At 37.2% G+C, this 22,931-nt stretch overlaps 1 protein-coding gene across 6 annotated transcripts in view; it reads left to right on the top strand.

Annotated features, from left to right (window-relative positions):
- The window catches only part of FBXW7 (F-box and WD repeat domain containing 7), a 176,497-nt gene that overhangs the window by 36,240 nt on the left and 117,326 nt on the right, over positions 1 to 22,931 (top strand). For 2 of the 6 annotated variants that reach the window (XM_083862055.1, XM_083862054.1), the window contains exon 1: positions 7,622 to 7,640. The exons of 3 other annotated variants lie outside the window; for them this stretch is intronic. The gene's annotated coding sequence lies outside the window, so the exon portion shown is untranslated. Of the gene's footprint in view, positions 1 to 7,621; positions 7,641 to 22,931 lie in introns of those variants that run through there. One more of the 6 variants, XM_083862050.1, reaches the window with a different exon arrangement.

Below are 22,931 nucleotides of genomic sequence, written 5' to 3' on the forward strand. Positions count from 1 at the left end.
GCCTGCTTCTCCTATTGAGAAAGCTGACAAGGTCATAGGACATCATTGTGTTGTGATGAACTTGAATCTAAAGTAAAAATAGTTTTTTAAACTTTCATAACCTACTGGTATTGAACTAGCATTTTCCTATGTGACTCATACAGATTGTATTAACTGTAGATATGGGTAAAGCTGTGCAGAAAGATCTGGACCATGATGTCCAAAGAGTTAATGAAAATGCACTTGGCAGCGAATAAGGACTTCAGACAGAGTATTGCAAAAGGCAATACTTACAGTAAATATTTTGCCTTACTGTAAGCCTGCAGGTGTGGCTAGAGTTGAGAAATGGGAAAACTAACACCCTGTTATTTGATAATGGTTATGTTAATGTTGTTAGCTTTTATTTGAAGTAGCCAGTCTTCTCTGAGTTTATGTCTCAAGCATAATGAAGGCCAATCCACTAGTTTCATGCAGCCTCTCATGCAGAGGATAAAGGATTAGAATAACTCCATTGTGGTTCTTGATTAAACATGAGATATAATGGAAATAGTGATCTTTGTAAGGCTCTTGTCCTCTCTTGAAATTTGAAATTGACTTGTAAGTTTTCCTATTTGAAATATTCTTACTGGTTAACCAAAAAGGACATGGATATCCATCCATGACAAGGATAATTTCCATCTCTCTTGGTTTTGGTATGTTATTTTTTGCTTGTTTTGGCATTTTCAAAAAATGTTGCTGAAAAACTAAGTTTCATAAAGCTAACCTCTATCTGCAGCTCTATGAAGACCTAGATTATGAATGAGAGTAAGTTGCATTTTTAGAAGAATCTGTTCAGTCCGAATATTGCTTGAAATTAAAGTGAACAAAAAGAATTGCAGGTCTTGCTTGATTGTGTGATTTGACATGATAATTTCTGTATCAAAAGGTTGATTGTTTTGCCACAGGTCACTTCCTGCAGTTTGCCTGTTCTTCGTAGAAATACATCTTTCTGGATGATGTGGTGTTTTTTCAAGTAACAGGGAAGGAATGTGGTCACACCTTCCTTGTCATTTAGCATGACCCACGTGTGAAGAGGCAGTGGAATCAGTCTGCCAATATTCTGTAAACATCAGGCTTTCATGACACAAAAGATTATGTCCTTGTTACTTCTCATCCCTCCCCATTTGCCTCAGGGAAACAAGGGGACATGGGGTCAGATGCAAAGTATGGGCAATGTTACTTCTAGCAATGCTACATGAAGGATTTGGAAACAACCATTTAAGATTCCTATTTCAGCCTCACCAGGCTAATAGCATTCTCTTCCAAGGGTGCAGCAGAATTGCCTGGTTGTTCTTCTGTGCTGTTTGAGGAAAGCCTACCATCCTGGTAGAGGTGACAGTGTGTCTGTATTGAGTAGCAGGTTGTCCTCATCCTTATTTCCATTAGTAGTAGTGGAAATGGGTGGCTCTGAAATTTGCAGTCAGTTGGCAGGCTGCTTTCTTCCTCTTGATATTTGCTGCAGGCTAAGGTGTTCTAGCAGCATCCCTCTTTCCATAAGATGTCAGTTTTCTTCTACAGTATTGTGGGATTTTGTTTCACTGCCATTGCTTGAAAAGGGGTAACTCTCTTAAGTAAGTCACCTTAAAAAAGAAGTACCAAGCATAAATTGATAGTGTTTACTTCTTAAATAAGCAACTAGCCTGAAACAAGAGCTCTGAAGGAAAGAAACATTCAGTGCTTGCCCTGAGGACCTCTGAGGAAAATATTAACTATTTCAACACTATGTTGTAATCTGGAAGTCAGATAAATGCTTATCCCAAACTCTTTCCCAAAACTCTAAAGGAGGAAAATCACCATCAGTTAAAAACAGGCACATGGGGATATGTTCAACAACTTTTAATACTTATGATCTAACATTTTCAGTATACTGAATATGTGCAGGTAGTACATGGTAGTATGAATTTATTCTTTACTTGAAACATTGCTGAGTTTTTGTATTCAATTAATTTATAATCTTTAGCTTTTGCTGGTGCTGTGTAGAAAAGTGTCTTTTACACGTAGATTTTATGGAAGTGGTAAGAAGAGAAAGGAAAGTAGAGACTACTCAGTGAAGCTGTAAGTCCATTCCTGGAGGAGAGGAACAGCTCCTGTGCAGATGTCCCTGTTATTTATCTGTAAGAGCTCCATACCTAATTGGGGGTGAGGAGTTGCTGCTGCCTGTGTTCATGACTCAAGTGCAGGCTTCCTATCTAATGCCAGGAACCATGTGTCTATCAACAGCACCACTCAAGCTAAGTGATTATAGCTCCCAAGCCAAATTATGAATTCTGTTGTTCTTAAGCCCACTAGAAAAGGCATTCAAAAATCTGCCACTGGATCATCCCCTGCTCTCTCAGGAGACATCCTCACAAGCTCCACACTGATTGCTCTCATTAGACTGTACTCACTGGGTGAGCTAAACCCCTTCATTGTCTCACGTAGCTGGAAGGTGGTAGAAAGGACTTCCTCATGTTTTAGCAGGTGCTGGGAATTGTTAAAGGGGTGTGACTTTTTTTGTGGTGGTTTTTTTTTTTTTGGTTTTTTTTTTTTTTTTTTTTTTTTTTTTTTTACATAGGTAGTCAGACCAGATGAAAAGGTAAATATAATTCCTCTGGAATGCAAAGTTAGGGAAATTAGCTAGAGAGGCAAGACCAGGGGCTGGAGGAATCACTCAGTCACAGTCAAAGAAATGGTGATGTTGTGGGTTTTGCGTTTTTCTCTTGCTTGTTTTCTTGCTTGCCTGCAATAAGGGCAACTGAATACATGGAGTGACAAAGACTTTGTTAAAAAACTTGTCATCAACAAAGGTGGTCGGGTGTGAGATGGGGGCTTGATGAGGTGCAGCCAGTGTTTGTCCTGCATGGGCTTGTACAAATTGCAGTTTTGGAACAAAGAGTTGTTTTATTCAATGCTTTTATTGTTTTGGTTTTTGGGTTTTATTTTGGTGATTTCTCTTGTGCGAGAGGGGAAGGAATGAGCCTGAGTTTGATTACACATTCATGTCTCCCAACCCCAAAGAAATTTGATATGCCTCCTTATATCTTTCCTATAACTGCTTTGAAATCTACCTGTAGCAGAGGCAGTGTGCTCATCTATTGTGATGGTGTTTTTTAAATTTCTGTTTTATTATCTCTGACATGAGAACTAAAGTACCTAAAGACCATTTTCAGATCTTTAAGATGCAATCTTGAGAGCTCAGTAGATGATGTAATTTTTAAAGCAATTTGCTGCTTCTCCCAATGTATGTTTTCAAAGTTTTTATTACCAGGAACAAACCTTCAATTAGAAGCTATTTTATCTTTTACCTTTATACCTATTGTACTGGTGTATGAAAGGAGTCTTAGTTCTTTTATATATACCAATAAAGCAGCTTTTGGATTATGAAGAAAAATATAGCTTAGGTTGAGTTTACAGAGCTCCAAGTACTTCTATTATCTTAATTAGATTTGTAAAACTTCATTCAGATTGCTGTCATCTCCCTTTCAAGAAGCCTACATTCTAATCTTGTGCTAATTTTTTGCTGTGCACAAATATATTCTGACTGTATTAAAAGCTAGGTATGTGTTGAAAACAGCTTTTTAATTTTTTTAAGCAACAATTTGAGCATAACTTTGAGAAGATCTATTCATTTGAAGGAAACATACAGTCAACTCTTTTCTTGGCCAGGTATTGAAAAGGGGATTGTTGTTTCTGTTGGATTTATTTTCCAAGCCAATGGAATTTTCAGCAGACAGAACAGAGGAGCTGGCCATGTTGTGTGGCAAGCTCCAGGGTCTCTGGTGCTTCCAACCATCTTTTGGAGAGTTGCCTTAAAACTCATTTGGCTGTTGTGAAAAGTATTGTCCATCCTACTAAACTCATTGAAATTTTAGCTTCTCTTGCATTCTCTTGCTTTTTTCTAAATATGTAACAAATAAACCTGTTGGCTTTTTTCAGTTTGAGCATCTTAATGCATATCAGGTGTGTTGAGAACTTTGCAGTAAGTTTAGACATTTAAACTTCACAGTGTCTTGTATAGAGTATAGTGATTTTGTCCTAATTGTTTATTACTAATCACAGGCTACTTTTCACCAGTTCAGTGGTATTTCTTTGACTGTTTGTTCACTAACTATATTTCATAATTTATGTATTGTTTCTATATCTATTCTGCACTTTTTTTTTTTAGTTGGTACTTACACTTTTCATAGTATATTGTCTTTTGCACTCTGTGTCCAAGTAATATTTCATCAGTGCTTAAGAGTGTGTCTGGCTGCTTGCCTATTGAGATTTTGCATACAGGAGAGCATGGCCTTAGCTTAGCATAAAATCATGTCTCCTTTGCAGGTTTGTTTTTTTTTTTTTTTTTTTTTTTTTTTTTTTTTTTTTTTTTTTTTTTTTTTTTTTGAGAAACAGTCTGTTTCTCTTCATCTCTTGTGATGAAGAGTATTGCAAGGAAGATTTGTCAGCATGATAAATGTTTCTTTAAAACCATAAGCAACCCCGCTCTGTGTTGAAGTTTGGACTTGACCAAGTTTGTGGAAGTCATAAGAGCTAAGATAATAATGAAAATTGCTAGTATTCTGAAAGATAACCACAGTTCTGAGGGTGTTGTGTTCATGACTCTGTCCTGTCAATGAGTATTATGGAGAACACGATACATGTACTACTTTAGCTAGAAACAAGGATGTAAGAAAAAGATTAATAGCAAACAATTTTAATTTCAGGTAAAACATAGGGAATAAAGTTTTATTGAAAGTTTTGTTGATGAGGCACAAGAAAAATAAAACAAACAAAATATAGTGGTAACACCAATGTAAAATTTAAGCTAATCTGTCTTCATGTTTTAAGTGGCACTGTAGGATGTTTTTGGTGAGGGGAAAAAAGTTCGTTCTTCCATTAACTATGTCACTGTGAGTAGAACTTCAATTCTGCTGTCCATAGATAGAACACTCCCCCCGCCCCCAGTAAAATTACTTCAATATTCTTAAAAAATTAATTTATGTTGCAGATACTTCTATGAAGCCATGCTGTCAGTCACCAGCTTTGTCTGCGTGCACCAGGGGATCAATAGTACATTAAGGAAGCTGACTTTAGGAGGGGAAGGATTCATAAATAATAAATAGCAGGCTGCACTGCTGGCGCTTCATCTCTACACAGAGTAATACAAATTATAGTGAAGTACACTTGTACTTCCTAACCCTATTAGGCTTGAAACCATTATCTCAGATATTGATGCTTTCCTTTAGTCTGTTTCTTGTTAAGAAGTATGTCTGTGTAATCCTTAACTACAAAGCTACCAAAGGAAAAGGCAGGTCTATATATCAGAAATACAGGTACAGTGGGACCCCTTGTGAAAGAGCTGATCTGTAGTCTACTGAGAGACCAGGATTTGAAGCAAGGGGATGTGGGGTCTGCTTTCAACATTTTTTTAGCCCTATAAACAATACATGCTTCTGTAAAGAGATTTTTGCGGTATGCAGGACACGTGAAATGTTGAGCATTGGAGCATGATCCTTGCACTTTAAATCTGTGTATTAATTTTTTTTTCATTAGCTCTCTGCTTCCACATCCTGCACATTGCTGGCAAGCATGCATCAGCAATAAGACTTTCTTCAATAATGTGTCTGAGATATCTCTGAAATGTGGCTGGTCAGAGCTATAGCTGCTTGTTTTGGAAGTTGGTTCTTTTCAAGACATTTAAGTAATTTCACCAGATATTACTTTAAATGTTCTATATAATGTGCTCTTTCGATGAATAGCCATGTAGAATCAGCACGGGAAGAGCAAAGTCCTTGGCAATGCCAGCTCAATTGCATCTGCAGATGAGGATTTAAAATTCTGTGCAGCAGACAGTACCTCCAGCAGGCGAGTAAAAGGTTACTGCATTATTTTGCTTGTTTGCTTCTCTAGTCTTTATCTACAGATAAAGGGAAGGGGTTTTTTTACCATTAAAAATGTTGTGCATGCTTGTATATAGATACTACTGGAAATCGATTTAATAGGAACATATATGTAAAAAGGGCAGAGCAAGGTGAAGGGAGGGACTCAGTTCAGCTTTAAACCAAGGAAAGAGAGGGAGGAAGAGAGAGAGAATAAAGGGGAGGGGAGAGACCAGGAGAGAAATTAAGGTTTCAGTGCGTTGTGAAAGGGAGAAGTTTTTTTCCAGCTGCTTTCACATCACTTGTATTTTTCTTAACGTTTTGCTAGAAAGGATGCTATTGAACAAGCACTGATAGCTCTATAAATGTAAGTGACAGTTATTTCAAGTCAGATTATCCCGTAATCAGGTTAAGCAGTTGTGTTAATGTGAGACCTTCTACTTTGAGGAAATAGTATTGCATACCATACCATCTTAAACCAATTAAAATGAGCTTTTTACAATATTATTTGTTTTTTTTTTTCCTAAGAAAAGGCAAAAGTGTATAGTTACTGCATCATTATCTCTTGTAAACAAGAAAATGTTTCTAGTAGTAAGTTATTTTGTGTGTTAAATTTGGAGCATATTCAATGTTGTATTTTGAGCAGAGGATACTTATTTTTAAAGATTTGGAGACCTGTTTATGTCTCACTGCTCGTTTGAATTAGTTCTGCATTTTTTGTTTTTCTCAGAGCAAAGAGCTCCTTGAAGACTGTTAAAGCTGCTTACACGATCTGCCTCTAACTTGCTTTCAGATTTGGTTGTGGTACCTTCAGACATTCTACTACAAATCCTTTCATGCTTCTTTCTTCCTGGGTTCAAATTTGTGTTGGCTTTTCCTGATGTTGTTCTCACTCTCGTAGCTTTGTAGCAGCCATTCTCACTTCAGGATCTGCTAGACCTGGATAGCATTTTTCTCATGCATTCTGGCTTTCCAAGAAGACTTTTTTTCCAGTTTCCCAGATGCTTCAGGTAGTCAATCAGCGTGTAGCAGTCATTCCCCTGTGTAACTGGCAGGTCCTTTTCCAGCAGAGGCGTTTCAGCAGGTTGGCAGCCCCAAAGGTGTGCAGGCAGGCAGGCAGGCAGGCACCTGCTGTGTGCTGTGGTGTGTCCGTGGGCGAGTGTGTGGGGCTGTGCGGGGTGGGGCACACGGCTCTGGGCTGGCACAGCCTCCTCTGGCCACAGCCCAGGCTGGATAGGCTGCACTGCTGGGGAGGGCAAAACAGACTGCAAGTGACAACAGCCAGCGAAGGAGTAGTCAGCAAGCAGTTTTGAGAGATTGCCATCCCTGAGTTTGCTCCTCTGTCATACAGCCGTCTGTCTCTTTGAAGCAGCTGACTTTGCGAAGAGGAGTAGAGGGAAAAACGCGCCTGTTTTTTAAATGCAAGGTGTTACTTCCTGACTTTTTTTTTGAGAATCATTCTTTTTTTTCTTTTTTTTTTCTTTCTTTTTCTTTTTTATTTTTTTTTTCTTCCCTTTCTGTTTAGCAGTCTTAATTTCAGCCAGGGAGCTGCAGAATGAGGCAGCTGGTCAATTTTGAGTGTTTATGGGACAGTACTGGTTCTAATTTCTTTAAGAATAAACTCGTCTGATGAGCAAGTCAATGTGTGGCTGTGGCTGCAGCATTATTTCTTCTTTAATGAAGAGGCTGGGCTGTTCGACCTGCTGCTCCAATCTTCTATCTTGCAGTCATACATCAGAGCAGTTGCAGAGACTATCCATTGAATGTCTCAATCAGCCGAAGAAGGTAATTATATTTTTAATTTTAACTATACCATGGAAAGGATGCTGTATAATTTGGATTTACATGATAAAAAGACAAATTTTAGATATTTTTGACAGTTTTTCTTGACCTTGAGTAGCTATCCAATATCATTTTGCCATTATCAGGTTGTGCAGCAATAGAAATGTGCTGCAGTAATTGATTTTGTAATAGGATCAGGTGATTTACTGGATGCACTGACAACCACTTGCTTGCTTGTTCTGAAACGTGGAGTACTCTAATGGATGTTTTGATTGCAGCCTCGAGTTGCTCTGAAACTGCTAGATGCTCAAAGATGTAACATCTCCTTTGTCAGCCTATCCCCTTTCCTGATGGCCACTTAAAATACATTAACACATATGCCTTATACATTCGCTGAGAGTTTGGACCATGCTAAACGTAGTCCAAGTTTGTGCCTAGACGAGAGTATAGAACAGTTCTTTATGGGTTGCTATTATATGTTGGAGTTTTTTTCTGTTAATATGTTATGCTTTGGAGGTAGAAATCTGTCTCTAATTAGAAAACAAAACAAACGGAACTAAACAAAACCCATTCCATATCAGAATATGGATTTTACTGTAGAAAAAGCCATTAGGAGCTGTGATCCAGTGAATTAAAGTGGGGAGCTTAATTGGATCTACTTTTGAATCAATCTGTTTTAGGCTGATGAAATGTTGTTAAACTCTAAGGGCTTTTAAGATACATAGTACACCATTCCCCTGCAGGTTAATTGGAGAGTAGTAGAAGTATGATGTCTGCCACAGTGATTATTGATAGTTTGTATCTAGTTCTGTTCACTTTCAAAAATGTCATTGAGGCTTTATCCATTGTTGTGAAAGAATAAACATGCGCCTTTGAGTTCACCGTTATTTGCCGTATCATATAATCATGAAAATTTAAATTCAAAAAAACCCCATTGAGGTATTAAATGGCTTTTCATTGTTTTGCCCATTTTGGAGTGAAAACTGATAGAGAAAATATTACATCAAGAAGTAGAAAAGTTTCACAGGGGCCTTGAAGTAAGATAGTCAAAACATAACTTCAGTAGGCTAAAGTATAGAGGATGACACTTGCTTTGGCTGAAGGACATCAGTGTGCAGTGTACAACTGGAGGTTGAATAACTGGGGTCAAACATGTAACAATTTCTCACCCCATCCTATATACAGTAATTTCAGTGGCCTGGAGTAAATCAAGGTGGCTGGATTAGAAACTGTTGAACCTGATTATAATTAAACCAAACTGGAGAGCTGTTTAGTTTATTCACTAATTTATTTTATTTTATCTGTTTATTTATAAGGAGAATATACTACTGTTCCCATGCTTGCTCCTGTTGTGTATGGCTTGACATTCATATTCTTCTTGGCTGTTTGATCTGGGTTTATATTTATGGTTTTTTTGTGTTTGGTTTGTTTTTTTTAACACTGTGAAATGAGCATATCTCCCTTTGCAGAAATAGGTTTCTGTGTCACCATCTTACACATGTAGTTCCTATCCGCTACGCACCTAGATTCCTATTTCTCCAGAGTAGAAGATGTTTTTTCAGTCTGAAAGAACTGATCATTGTTGGAGTGTTGGAGTAGCAGAATGGGCCCAAACTGTTTTTTGAACCTGAAGAGAAATATCATCCAAAGGTGTTGATGGTGTTAGGGGTAGCACTTCAGTGAGCTTGGGTTGCAGGATCCACGTAGTGATTTTTGAGTTCAGTGATTTGTCTTTTAAAAAAGGTACATGTGAAGGCAACATTCTCAGAGTGTTTCAGCTATTTGCTTTAAATTGCCTTAACAGGCAGTGGGAAACACAGCTATTAGTTTAAGAGAGAATAATTAAAAATCACTTCCATATAAAGAAGTTTACTTGATGAGAAAAATAGGCTTAAATAGATGGCTTTTATTTTGCTTTTATTTTTATACATATTTTTCAAGGTTAGTTTATGCTACACGGAAATTTTGTGACCATAATGTTGTATATCATAGAAATATTTGCAGGAAAGTTGATGTGATCTGCTGTGTTTTGAATTCTAAACATGATGATAAATAGCTCTAGTGGATTGAGTTCTGAAGTTCAAGAGAAAAATCAGTGTGAGTCAGTGACAAGAGTAGTTGAAAAGAATTGCATTTTTCAGAGAAGGTGGCAAATAAGCCTTTTTTGTAAAATAATGTTTTATGTGCAAACTTGCACTTGAAAGCATACAACTGTGTGAAACTGTAACTAGGGCGGGGAAGAGAAATGGGCTTTTCTGTGGGGGGTGATAAGTTTCTGAAATGGCAGTGAATTAATATGTTCTGCAGGTACTGTTGCGCTAGTGGAGCAGAAGGAGTAACAGAGTTAATTGAATAGTACTATCAGAAGTGTTGAAGTATTTAGCAGTTTGAGTTCAACTGGAGACTCATCAAAATGCCTCTGGCATGTGTTGGTGACCCTTGGGTAACACAGTCCAAAGTGTCCCTGCCTGTGGCCACCCACTGTGTCCCCTGCGTTGTCTCCCAGCTCCCACCCCACAGTCACATCTGGGACGGATGGGGCAGCTGGTCCTTATGTGCAGCAAAAGTGTTATGTTAGGTCCTGCACCTCCTGGTGCTTAAATAACAAAAGCCAGCGCTTTGCCAGATTTAAAATGAGTGTTTCTGTCTTATTATTCAGCCAGAAGGTATTTGTAGTGGTAGCAGTACACCAGCCCTGAGCAAGATTTGTTTTCTAAAGAAATTGTTATGAAAATAAGACTTCAAGCATGTGTAACATCAAGGTAAACATTATAGTAAAGTGGTATATTAAAATCACAAGGAAACTGGCTTTATCTTAAAGGATACATTCACTGTTGAAAATTAACTTTGGTAATTGGGTCTCAACATTTGCCAAAATTGGTTTAACTGTGCACGCCATTTAGTGAGATGATATTGTAGACTTAAAATATTTTATGTTTAAAGTGTTTCCCATAGTGTCAGCAAAAGGAATCTTCCAATAAATTAGATGCCTTTATTAAAAAAAAAAAACAACAACAAACCAAAACAAACAAAACAACAAAACCAAAAAGATTTGAGAGAATGATATCAATTTTCTAAAAATTGATGCTTTTTACTTTTTACCTGTTTTAACAGAACTCTTGGAAATGTTTCCCGGATAAATACTTGACAAAATGATGTCTCCTGGAAGATTTTCCTGAAATACATAGCACTAGGTTTTTGTGTGCATGTGCTGTTGTGCATAACCATACCAGGTTCTGTGGGATCCAGAGCTGTTACTGATTGGTAATAAGCATTCACAATAGAAGAAACCCTATGCTTTTATTTACTGATGTCCTTCCAAAAATATAGTGAAAAAGTGTTGCTATTTTTGAACCCCTGTGTAGCTATGGACAAAAGATAATGATCTTCTAAACTGGTTTTCCCACTCTGCCTGACCTTCCAGATCAGTTGTGGGCTTCTGCATCTGATTTCTTAATGAGGAATTGACCAGATTGATTAATAGCTTCCTCTCTTCCACTCCAGGTGATTTCAGTAGGAATAAATCCTAGGTCAGTGGCAATGGCAGATTGGTTTAGCGTCTCACCTAAACATAACTTGAATTAAGCCCAGAATAAAATAATGGGACCATGAAAATGTATCCATGACATACCTTGCACTTCAAAATTTGTCACACATGCTTATTTTATAAGAGCGTAGATGTCTGTATTCTTGCATGTAAAGCCCTCATCTTAAACTGGAAAAGTACCAATAGTGAAGAAGGAATATTAAAGAAAAGGAGTACTGCATGAAGTTGAATGAAGACTTCAGCATGCTGAAGACTGGATACTAAGGGTAGAAGCATTAAGTTATAAGGAACTATAAATAGGCAGGTGTCTTATTAGAAGGCGGAAAACTTTGCTGTAAGCTGGTTTTTTTTAATTATCTATGTATGTATGAATCTTGTACAGCTGCTCATCACAAATTTAATTTTACTTGTGCAGATATCATGTGATGTGTGTGCATTTATACTCATGAACAAGTGTTACAGTTGGGATTTGTGTTTTCTTGTTTGTTTCATATTGCCCTCCAAATTGGTATCTTTAGAAATTCATTATGGGATCTAAATGTCAGGCTTCATTCTCTAATAAATATAATTTGTGGTCATAATTCTGCATTTTAGTTCTAATGTGTCTAAAGGGAACCTGGTAACTCTCACACTTCTGCTAAGAACAATGTTTAAAAAACCTCCAAAAATACAAATCAAAGTATTCTTTTAGTCGAATGAAAAGAAAATATCAATCTAGATATATCCAATAAAAAGAAAAAAACAGGTCTTTTTAGGTCAAAATCTTTACTAAATTTTAAGTTAATTATTCTTGTAAATAGATTTTCATCTTTAAATGTTGTGTTGTACAGATGCTGAAGACTGAAAATTCCTGTTTCCTGCTTTCCCTGTTTTGTGTATGGCACAGGAAAAGCAAGGAACAAGTTGTGAAATATTTCAACTAGGCAAGATATGTCTTTTTTGCAGTTTATTTGGTTGTGTCATCTTATGGCTGCTTTATGTGTTAAGAGGTTAGTGTAACTATAACTGAAGAGAGAACACTTTACTGAATTTCAAAGTATGATGGCCTATGATTTTTATGAATGAATGATGATTTATGGAGCATTTTTTTGTTTTAACCTGGTCCTTCTCAGGACCGGTGGGCGCTTTTCTCACTGCCAGCAGCTTAACAGTGAAGGGATCTTGCAGGCCTAAGGGGGAGAGATTGAAGGTGTGTTATGTTACATGTTCAGAAAACAAGTCCTGCTGTAGTCAGAAGGGCTTTTAAATAGCATCAGACTTCTGAATAGTTGGGCAAAGCACCTTCCTTGAATGTGGAGATGGTGGTAAGAACATAGAACCAAGAGGTAGAAAGCTTTCTGTGTGTGGGAGATGACAGGCTATGCCAAGGAACTGAGCCAAGGGAAAAAGGACATACAGATTTTTTAGTGACTATCTATGGTTATCTAATCTGACCATCTGCATAGTACAGCACAGGATTGTACCCATGCTGTAACCCCAAGACTGAAGTTCAGTAACAGTATTTCAGCATTCAAAGCTAAATCGTGCTGCTCATTCTTTTGATTCAGACTGTTCTGCCCACAAAGCCCTAATCCAGCACTTGTTGTATTGTCATCTATTCACTATTTAAAGATTCTATAGCAGTATTTCAATTTTCCTGGGTCTTTATCAAGCTAAAGTGATTTCTTTATTTTCCTTTTTTTTTTTTTTTTTTCTTAAGAGCAGCACATAATTTTTTCCTGTATTTAGCAAAACAGGAAGAATGACAACAGCCTAGCAAACAGTAATGTTTTGTGGTGAAAAATGATGTTACTGGCATCAATATTGTCATTAGCAGAAGTACAGCAATGTAAGAGACAGGGAAACCATTGCCATGTCCTCTTGATCAAAGCAAAATTTAGAAAAAAAAGATCAAATTTTCAGAAATAAATAAAATTTCCCAAAAGTTGTAATTGGGATAGTTTACCAGAATGGTAGAGTTTTTCTTCATCCCAATAGGCTGCAAGTTCTGATTTGAGTACAATTGCTTTCTTAGAAATGCTTTTACAAGTGCTACAGCGCACAGAACCCTGTTACTAGTATTAAGGAATATGAGATTCTGGGGTTCAAATTAAGTATTGTCAGTTTTAATAACTTTTGATATAAAATCTTAGTAACTCTCCCCCCAGTTTCCTCCTCCAAGGTTGCATTTTACTCACTAACTTCCACAAGACAACAATAAGCCATGTAGAGGGAAATGTCATCACAGCAAGAGACCTTCAGGTTCTTGAGCAGTAATATCACTGGAGTAAAACAGAATTTGTGTGCTTGGCTTGGCTGCTTTGAAAGGCCCTCCAAGAAAATTCCTATGAATATTTGTTTTTCTAAGTAGGAGACTACTTTATGTGACTGTGTGCCGTGACATAGAACTTGTTGGCATTCAGCCTTGGGAGATGGTGTTCAGAGACACATCAAGAATAAAACTCATGCAGTGTGAGCTGTTCCGGTCATTCTTGAAACACTTTCAGTTGCCTGAAAATATCTTGCATCCTTATAAGCTGAATGCTGTGGTCTGCTCATTGTTTTTGTAAAGTAATTGCCAAGACTTTGTTTCTTATATATTTTGTTAAAGCTTCTGTTCTGAAGCTTTTAAACAATTGCTTCCTCAGTACTGTTTTTATTCCAGTTTTATTGGTGCTGTATCTGTTACCTTAAATACCTTTGCAATTACACTGTAGTGCAAGACAGAGAAACAAACATCTCACATATTGGTATGTTATGTTCTGTGTACTTAATATTAGAACTAGACTGTCAGTTAAACAACTTTTTGTCCACAGAGTTCAAAAGTTCTTTTTTAAATAAATACATATAATTGTTCTTAATTCTGTAAGAAGCTTCTTTTTCCTTTATCATCCCTATTGAGATGTCACTGATGATATTGTATTGATCCACTAAAAAGGTTTGTGGTAAAGCTTTTTGCTTGATGTAGGCTGTCTTTTTAATTACAGCTATGCCAGGATGCTGTACAGAACTCTGTAGTTAGGGTTGTGTCAGCACTTACATCTGAAATCTCTCATTTTTATCAGTGACTTAGTGCTGACAATAAAAAATTGCTTTGACGAAAAGCATGGTAAGATCTTAGCCTTCAGGGTGAGTCAGTAAGAGTTCATTATATTAAAAACTGTTCAGATGAATCTGAGTTAATGAAAGGTTACAACCTTCTCTTTTACACACAGACTCACTATGTGTGCTTGCAGCTATTGTTTTAAAACTAGTTTTTAAGGCTCTTTTTATGACTCGAGGTACTGCCATTCAGCATCTGAAAAGCAGCAGAATTCAGTGCTTGCTTAATCTGGGCATCTCTAAGAGATCTACAGCAGTTCTTGAACCTGCCTGCCTCTTTGTCTTAGTTTCCCCCTGCCTCTTCTTCCCCTTCTCCCAAGCCTGCAGTTGCTCTCAGCAAAGGACCTAGCAACGAGGGTGGCTGTCTCACTGGCATTCTGTTCTTATACTTACGAAATGTTTGATCCCACATGAGAAAAACATCCCTGTGCACACGTTTCTATCTCCTTATTTTAGAAACATAAAGCAGCTACTGTAAAACAATGTGTCTCATACTACAGACTCACTGTTGTATGCTGGCTCACAGTGCAGAGCACAGAGCTATTCCCTAATGATTGGAACCTAAATGAAGAGGATTGATTTGGTTTTTCCCTAATGGTGGTAGTAAGAGTGCCTACTGTTTGTGGGAAAGAGAAAGGCTCAAGCACTCAGGGCTGGGTTTAGTTCCTACTTGTTCCTGCAAGGGTGGAAATGCTCATCTCTCTCTTTTCTAGAAAAGTGCAGGGAAATTCTTTAGATAGGGGCATCTTCCGTCTCTGTTGTGGTGTGTAGGCCACTGTGTGATAAAGAAGAAGGAGGAGAGAAAGGCAGAAGGAATATGATTTTGCAGGCTTAGTAAGTATACTTTGCCTTGAGTTTGGGGAACAGATGCCCAAGCACCAGAGTCTACTCTCTGCATTATTTTCAAATTTTTTCTCTCAAAAAATTAACAACTATATGGAAAAAGCAGGACTAAAATACAGCTTTCCCTAGGAGCTGATATCCTAGAGTAATCATCTCTTCTGTTATTCTGTCTTGTTGTCTTAGAATGCTGTAGAGAGGAGAAAGAAATGGCTGCTTTAAATCTCCCTCATCAGATTTTGCCCTGATAATGCACAGGGCAAAAATCTGTGTCTTTCTTCATTTCTCATGCAACTGAGCCTGACATACAGACCTTATGACGTGTGGGGTTTTTTTTTTTTTTTTTTTTTTTTTTTTTTTTTTTTTTTTTTTTTTTGTCTTTTTGGGTTTTTTTTTGCTTTGCTTTGCTTTTGGTTCATTGATAGTTGTCAGCCTGGTCATCAGGCCTTCCTGGGATGGGAAAATGCTAGTGGAAAAACAAATATATAACCAGCACATTCAACTGTTGATGACTACAAAAAGTGAAAAGAAGAAGGAAGAGATGTAATGCTCCAAAAAACTAAATTTAAATAGTCAGAGTTTAAAGCATAGCTACACTACATTGCTACAGATACAAGTCTGGTTTTCACAGGAATTTGCTATCACAGTTTAAGTTCAGTGTAGTTCACCTTGCTGGACAGGCCTCTGACAGAATCACTCTTTCACCTGTGTGTTGCTAAGATAAAGCAGTTCACTGTGAAATGTACATACATACCATTGCATCGAGCAACCTAGAAAACACGTATAAATACACCTTATTTACATTCTCTGGGCATGTTGATGGACTGTGAGGGCAAAAATTGGAGTGTGAGGCTGTTGTAATGAATGTGCAGGAAGAAGCTGGGCTGACAAAGTAATGAATTTTTTTTATTCTTTACCTTTCACTATTCAAAGCCCTTTTTCAGGGAAGCATATGGAATAATCATCACTTTATAAATGGGGAAACAGACTCTGAAAGTGAAAAGGATGAAGGTTTTTTTCAGGCCCCTGGCAAATCAGAGCATTGGAACCAAATCTTGTCAGAATGTATTCAGCAGTTTTCCCGCTAGGTCACATTTTCTCCACATAGTATTTTCTTTGTGAGAAAAGCACAGAGAAAAGTGTCAGGTGACTGCAAGATGGCAAAACATTTGTAGGGGTATTCCAAGTACCTTAAAAAGGTGATCCCCATTTCATGTAACTGGAGAAATAAGGCACAAGGAAGATAGTGACTTGCTAAAATTCTCTCATCTGGACTTGGGATAAAAATCACATCTGTTTCCCACCTTTTTAACACATTCAACAAAATGGTCTCTGTAGCCTCTTGGACCTTATTGCTTCAGTTTCTTTTGTGCCACATCTTCACAAGTACATGTGCAGTGTCTTTGCCAACCGTTGGGAACTGTGTGCCAACTAATGCAGCTGTCACTTGATTATTTTTTTTCCCCCAAGCTTTTTGGCTCCATCTGCTTGCCTGGTCACTTCCATTGTTTGATTTCCATTTCCTACTGTGCTGCCTCCCAGATGCACAGTTGTCAGTAATAGTCAGTTTGTGCCTCTCCCTGCCCCCAGTGTCCCCAGAGGATGCAGATTACACCTTTCCTTCCTCTAAATGCCTATGCCCATACTCACAATTCAGGATGGAGAGTAGAAGAGACTTCCTGAACATGTCATAACTAATGTATACCGAGGCATTTTCCATCTGCTTTCCACCCACATAGCTACAGCTATTTCTCACAGTATCTGCAGTGACAACAAAATATTTTTCTTAGTTAGGTTTTGGTTAAGTGGCATAAATTGAGGAAGAAAGGAAACAGCTAGACAACGTGGATTGAAGGATAAGTGCAGGAGCTGGGAAAGGAGTTCTGTAATTTATTTATCTTAAAGGTATAAACCCCCCCTAATTTTTAGTTGTAATTTACTGATGGAGGATTGGTCATTATTTTTTTTTTCCTACTTAAAAAGATTCCCTGCATATCATGAGCAATTCAAGATGTTAAAATGTGCAGATCATGAGCATTGTTAAGTTAGTGCAGAGCATTGCAGTGTGATGAGCCAACTGAATTTGAAACAAAACATGAGCTGGCAAACCACTTAGCCTAATTCAGGTGAATAATATAGATAAATTCTGACTGCTGCTTATGCTTGTTTGATGCTCAGTTTTATTTATCTAATAATTTTAATTATCTATGTGTGTCTATATATTTACTTGCAGTCGATTTGGTGCCAGTTTTTGTTTGAGAGCTCAAGAAAGCAGCAACAACAGCCAGTTACAAACTGGTTAAGTTTTGCAAGCTTTATTGGTCTGAGGAGTTCTTCGTTTCATTGCAACCAAGATTTTTTTAACCTTGTTTATGTGTACATACACAGTGCCTTTTAAATTTCTCCTAAAAAATTTCTTAGGATCAGATGGATGCACTGAAGCCTATACATAGGTTGATTTTTAAGTACTTTGTATATCTTGGTTATAATTTTGCTCATTTGGCACTTCTTCCATCAGAAGAATGAGGAGTTAACGTGTATGTGCTGTAGTTCGTGGAATTTCTAAACACATTGAGTTCCAAGAGAGAATAATAATACTTCATGAAAGGATAATTATTACTCTGTGGAGACAAAAAATACCACCTTCCAGGTTGATTCTTACTAGAAATGTGGAGTTAATATTTTCCAGACTGAGATGTTTCTGGCCGTTTGGTGACCTTACCTTCCACTGGGGACAAACTTACAGAAGAGACGTCTTTATTTATGAAGAACATAATGAATTTTTATGTGTTTCAGTGTCAAAGTCTTCCTCAAATGTGTTTCATGCAGCTCATGACATGAATCTTATCACTGTTCTGTATTGCTAGTGTGGTTACATTAATTATTCTTCTACCCCCAGTAGTACTCCACTTTCAAGTTTCTTGTGGAGCTTTAATTTTGTGACTGAAGTAAAATAGCAGCCTTCTATCTGTGGAAAAGTGTAGGTAAAGAAGTACAGTGAGTTTTATTGGAAAGTACATTTAATGATTCTGAGCTGTTGGATTGACTCGGTGACATCACAGAACTAGCAAAAATCACTTGGATTATGGAATGTTTCAGATCTGTTACGATCCCATGGCATCTAAAAAAATCTGCAAACAAAACAACGTCCCCACTACCACCAAGGGAAAACCAGCCATGAACCTTGTTCTGAGAGAGAAAATGTGTAAAAATGTGTATTAATATATTAGAGATATTAGCTAATTTTATAGCAAGAGGTTTGAGTGCTGTAAGCACAGGAAGATAAATCTTGGACCTTAGTTGATGCATTACAACTAGTGCACAGAGTGACTGTTTGTGGAATAGTGAGTTACAGAAGTGCTAAACTCCAGTGGCATCAGATTCTTGTAACTTAAGGAACAAATTCTTAAACATCTTCTCATCTTCTCACATAGGAGTCACACTACCAAAATTTCCTTTGTGTACTAGATTTCCACATACTCAGTGAAATGGATGCTATTCCAATGTGTGTTGCTGACCTTTGATTCTCAGTACTGAAATTCTAAGTGTAGGAATTATGGAAAATAGTGGATACTACCAGTACCTGCTTGTGGAAAGAGCTGAGAAATAAAGGTAATTCCTTGGCCTGTTACCAGTTTATTTTAGCCATAGTCTGAAAAGGTCTTGTATCAGTACATGTAGCTTTACTGGTGATGGTGACTGGTTCTGTGAGCAGGAAAATGTCAGTAGCTGACAAGCGAAATCTTGTGCCATCACTTGCAGAGGGATGGCTATGGTAAATGTCCTGATGACATATATTATATAAGGTGTAATTAGGTGACAGATGGTGTCGAACTTCACTTGTAGTTGGCATAGTTTTTTGAGGAGGGAACAGTAAGGACACACTGGTATTTTTGGACTTTATTCAGCCACTTCTATTCACAAACCTCCAGATTTTGTACATTTACTCATGCTGTTTGAATGCAGTTACACTTCTGATTTTAACAAACAAGTTCTCAGATGGCCAGTTAAGATATCCTTGATGCTGAGGAAGGCAGATAATACTGCTGTATAAATTTAGACTACTTTTTAAATATGTAAGTATACAGTAGTTATTGTATCTTCACAGGCCAAATATCACAATGGCTGGATTGACATTCCTGCAACCAGGAGTTTCCATATTTAAAACTTTCTATGACTATTAATATAGGCAAGTACTGTTAATGTGTGAAGACATTGTCTCTTTATTTGGCTTATATTAGTGATTGTATTGACTGACAAACAGCTTCTGGTATCAGGCAAAATCAGTCACTAATAGAACATTTTATTTCATTTTCATGCAAGGATTGCAGTACAGTCTTTGCATTTTCTCAGAATAAAAAAATACATTATTTTGGTAATTTCTGTTTTTTTAATTCTATAAAATTAATTGTTGTGCCAAGATAATGTTTTTTGCCTCTACTCGTCACAATGAGAATGCCTATTGTTTATAATCTTCTACATTTCAATTTGCTTTTACTGATTTATTTCATCAATAACTCTTCTTGGATCCTGTTGCTGATCAGTCATCTCAGCTCTAAATAATTTGGCAAAGGGTCCTATGCAAAGGTAGACAGACTTCTACAGCTTTCACATGATGGGAAACTTGAGTTGGCCTTCAGCAACCTGTACATTTCAGGATCATATACAGATTTACACCAGCCTGTGTTGGGTATGTCAAATAAAAGGGGTTTAGAGAGATGAATGCTTTTTGAAAATACTTCCTTATAAACGTTTCAGCTACTTTTGACATTAGTCTGGTTAGTGAACTTCACTGGCTGACTGGTTTAGCATCTTGCTTGTTAGTTTCCTTTATGTATTTCTTGTCCTAACAATATTGATGGTATGCTGCAAGGACAATGCTGGTTGGACTCCATCTCTATTGTTAGAGAAGCTTTAAATATTATTAAATTAAGGAATTGAGTTCTTGGCCTTTATGACAGTTTTCCTCTTCTTGATGCACAAAGCCAATTTATCTTGAAGTATAAAATAAACAACCAAGTACTAATGTTATGAAGTGTCCATTTCTGCTTGTTTCAGCTGTTACTAAATATAAAAATTGATATGCTGGAACACTTACTCCTGAGATGTCGTCTTTCTCCAAGCCTTGCATAATACAATAAATCAATAATGCACTTTTTTTTGCCTACAGACACTGAACAGATCTGATCCTGTTTACTCTCTATCTAGTAATGAATTATCTATAATTCCTCTAAGACCTTACACTGTATAATTTATTCTGTGCTTCACGTTTTTCCCCTTCCTATCCCTTTATGCTTAGTTCACTTCTAGTTTTACACTGCCACATGTACTTGAAATATTCTCTGTTGTGATACATAGCTTCTAACTTCACCTTGCAATTTCTTTTCAAAACACAATTTTTCTGTGATCTCATCTACTCCCACTTTCCCGTGTTGCTGCTTCTGATTTTTTAAAACAGTAGTGGGTGACCTAATAAGCAGCAAATCAATCCCATTGCAAGCAGCTAAATGTATATCTTCTGTTCTTGGTCTGAGATTTGTGAATTCTGTTGAGCAAATACTGATCTTTAGACAGTATAAATGGTGGACTCCACTGTACCAGAGCCACTTGTCTCATTCCTTCTGGAAAGGGACACACGTGTTGAGATTGAGAGGTCCTGGTTGATATTTGTCAAATGTACTTGGAGAAAGGACTTTGCCTGTCAAGGTCAAACAAAAGCCCCTGCTTTTGGATTTCATCTTTTTGTACTGGGTATGAAAGTTACTGATAACTAATTTGGAGGTGATAATGTGCATTAAAAAATAAAGTCTGGGGTTGTTTTACTTCTGCAGATCCAAAAGACTTGAACAGACTTTCGGAAATGCACTGAGGCGGAGCAGCACTGAGCATTTCAGCATGGGGAAAGAATAGTGAAAAGGATAGAGGTAATATGTGAAGAAGGAGGAATAGAATAATTTCCTACAGCCTTTTTTTGGATATGTTAGCACTTGGAAAGATGTGTCATTCTTTCTTTGGGTTTTCTTTTAGGAGATAAGATGGAGCTTTTACATCAATGGAGCTTTTAGTTATCATCTTTCACTATTGCTGCTGTTGTTCATTACTGCTGAAGTCACTGAGCATGTGGTCACTGCAGAACCAAATAATTGAATGCTCAAATCCAGCTGCAGATGCTTTTCAAAACCAAGAAACTCCTGTCCAGGTATTTTGGACTCTCGTTGCATCTTGTAAATTTAATAAGTATTTTATAAAATACAAATTAACACATTATCTGCAAGTGTTGATTTTTGAGGGTATTGTGTCAAGGGTTGGATGATTCCAAGTCACTCTTGAAATGGTGTATGGCACTGCTGCTACCAGAATAGAATAGATTCAGTTTGCATTTAATTTCTTCTACTTTATTACCACATCTGCAAATATTAAAAGTCTATAACTGTGTTCAGCTGTGATCTTTTTATGCCTACTTATGAGGATATGATAAGAGCAGCACGTACTCCTGAACAATAGTATTGTATTTTATAGATAAAAATTACTAATTCTTCCACCTTCTTATCTCTTCCATACATCTATTATCTGCTAAAAAAGAACAAACACAAAGCAAGTCCAAGGAAACAAATGAAAAAATAAACACCAAAGAACCCAAACAAACCAAAAAGGTAGGAACGTTCTTGATGACGTTCCATTCCTTGAAGCATGCTCTAAGTTCTGTCATCAACCTGAATAGTGGAGCTCTCCTGTCTACATGTCTGCATCTCAGGCTCTCCCTGATTGCTTTACTTTCTTCTTGTAGATAAAAAATGCTAGAACAAAAATTTTTCACTCAAAAAAACCTTTTTGACCTTCTTGGAGACATGAGTAACAAAAAGCGGCAGCAGAACAGAAGCAGGCACATGTGAATGCAATGTAGTGGTAGAAAAGCCATTACAACATTCACCTTTAGAAGGACCCTTTTTTATAGTTTCAGTTGTGGAATGTATTTTGCCTTGCACAGCACATTTTGTTGAACCCACTGATGATGGGATTGGTGATACCTTTTCTTATGCTTTCAGTGTATTTGCAGATTTGTCTTATATTTTGTTACATTGCTGAGGTTATTGGAACAACTTAAAAGAACAACAACAGCAAAACCACTTTTAAGAATTGAGAGCAAAGTTGGGAGCAAAGCACTCTGTCCAAGTAGTAAGTTCTGTGGTAAATTTGCCATCTGCATATAGACATGAGCTTTTTTTTTTATCCTTCTCCTTTCAAATTATCTGTCTTCATGAGCTTTCTCAGGATGATCACTTATGAAAGTGATTGCTAAAGAAGCAGGAAGACCATGAATTACAATAGTGAGATAGGATCTTTCTGGCAATTCCAGTTGACCAGTACTCCTTTCCTCTTATGTTTATCATGAAGAAAATAACAAAAATATAATTTTGTTGCTTAGAAAATATTAAATGTTTTAATTGCATATACAGCCTATCCTCTGATTAAATAAGGGAAGTGTTAGCAGTTCATTTCTATGTATCACTAGTAAGGTACATAGAATTTCTGAGATGCGTGTTAATGTCTACAACTTTGTAGGCTGTATATGCCAGCTACTTTCTAAGACTATGATTGAAATCCTTGACTGACATTTGTTGGGTCTTATCAACATGAGGAAATTATGGAACAGAACAGAGCATGAATCTGAAGTGAGCTCTTGCCACTTTCCCAGGTGAATGTGACTCGGCCATAGTGGGCATTGAGTTCTGGTTCAGCTGGGCCAACTGCAGGTTGTGGCTGCATGCTGCCTGCCCTGTGCCCCTGAAGAAGATTGTTCAAGAAGATTGTTCACCTCTAATCTG

The sequence above is a fragment of the Zosterops lateralis genome (assembly GCF_965231275.1).
Source record: "Zosterops lateralis genome assembly, chromosome: 5".
NCBI classification, from domain to species: domain Eukaryota; kingdom Metazoa; phylum Chordata; class Aves; order Passeriformes; family Zosteropidae; genus Zosterops; species Zosterops lateralis.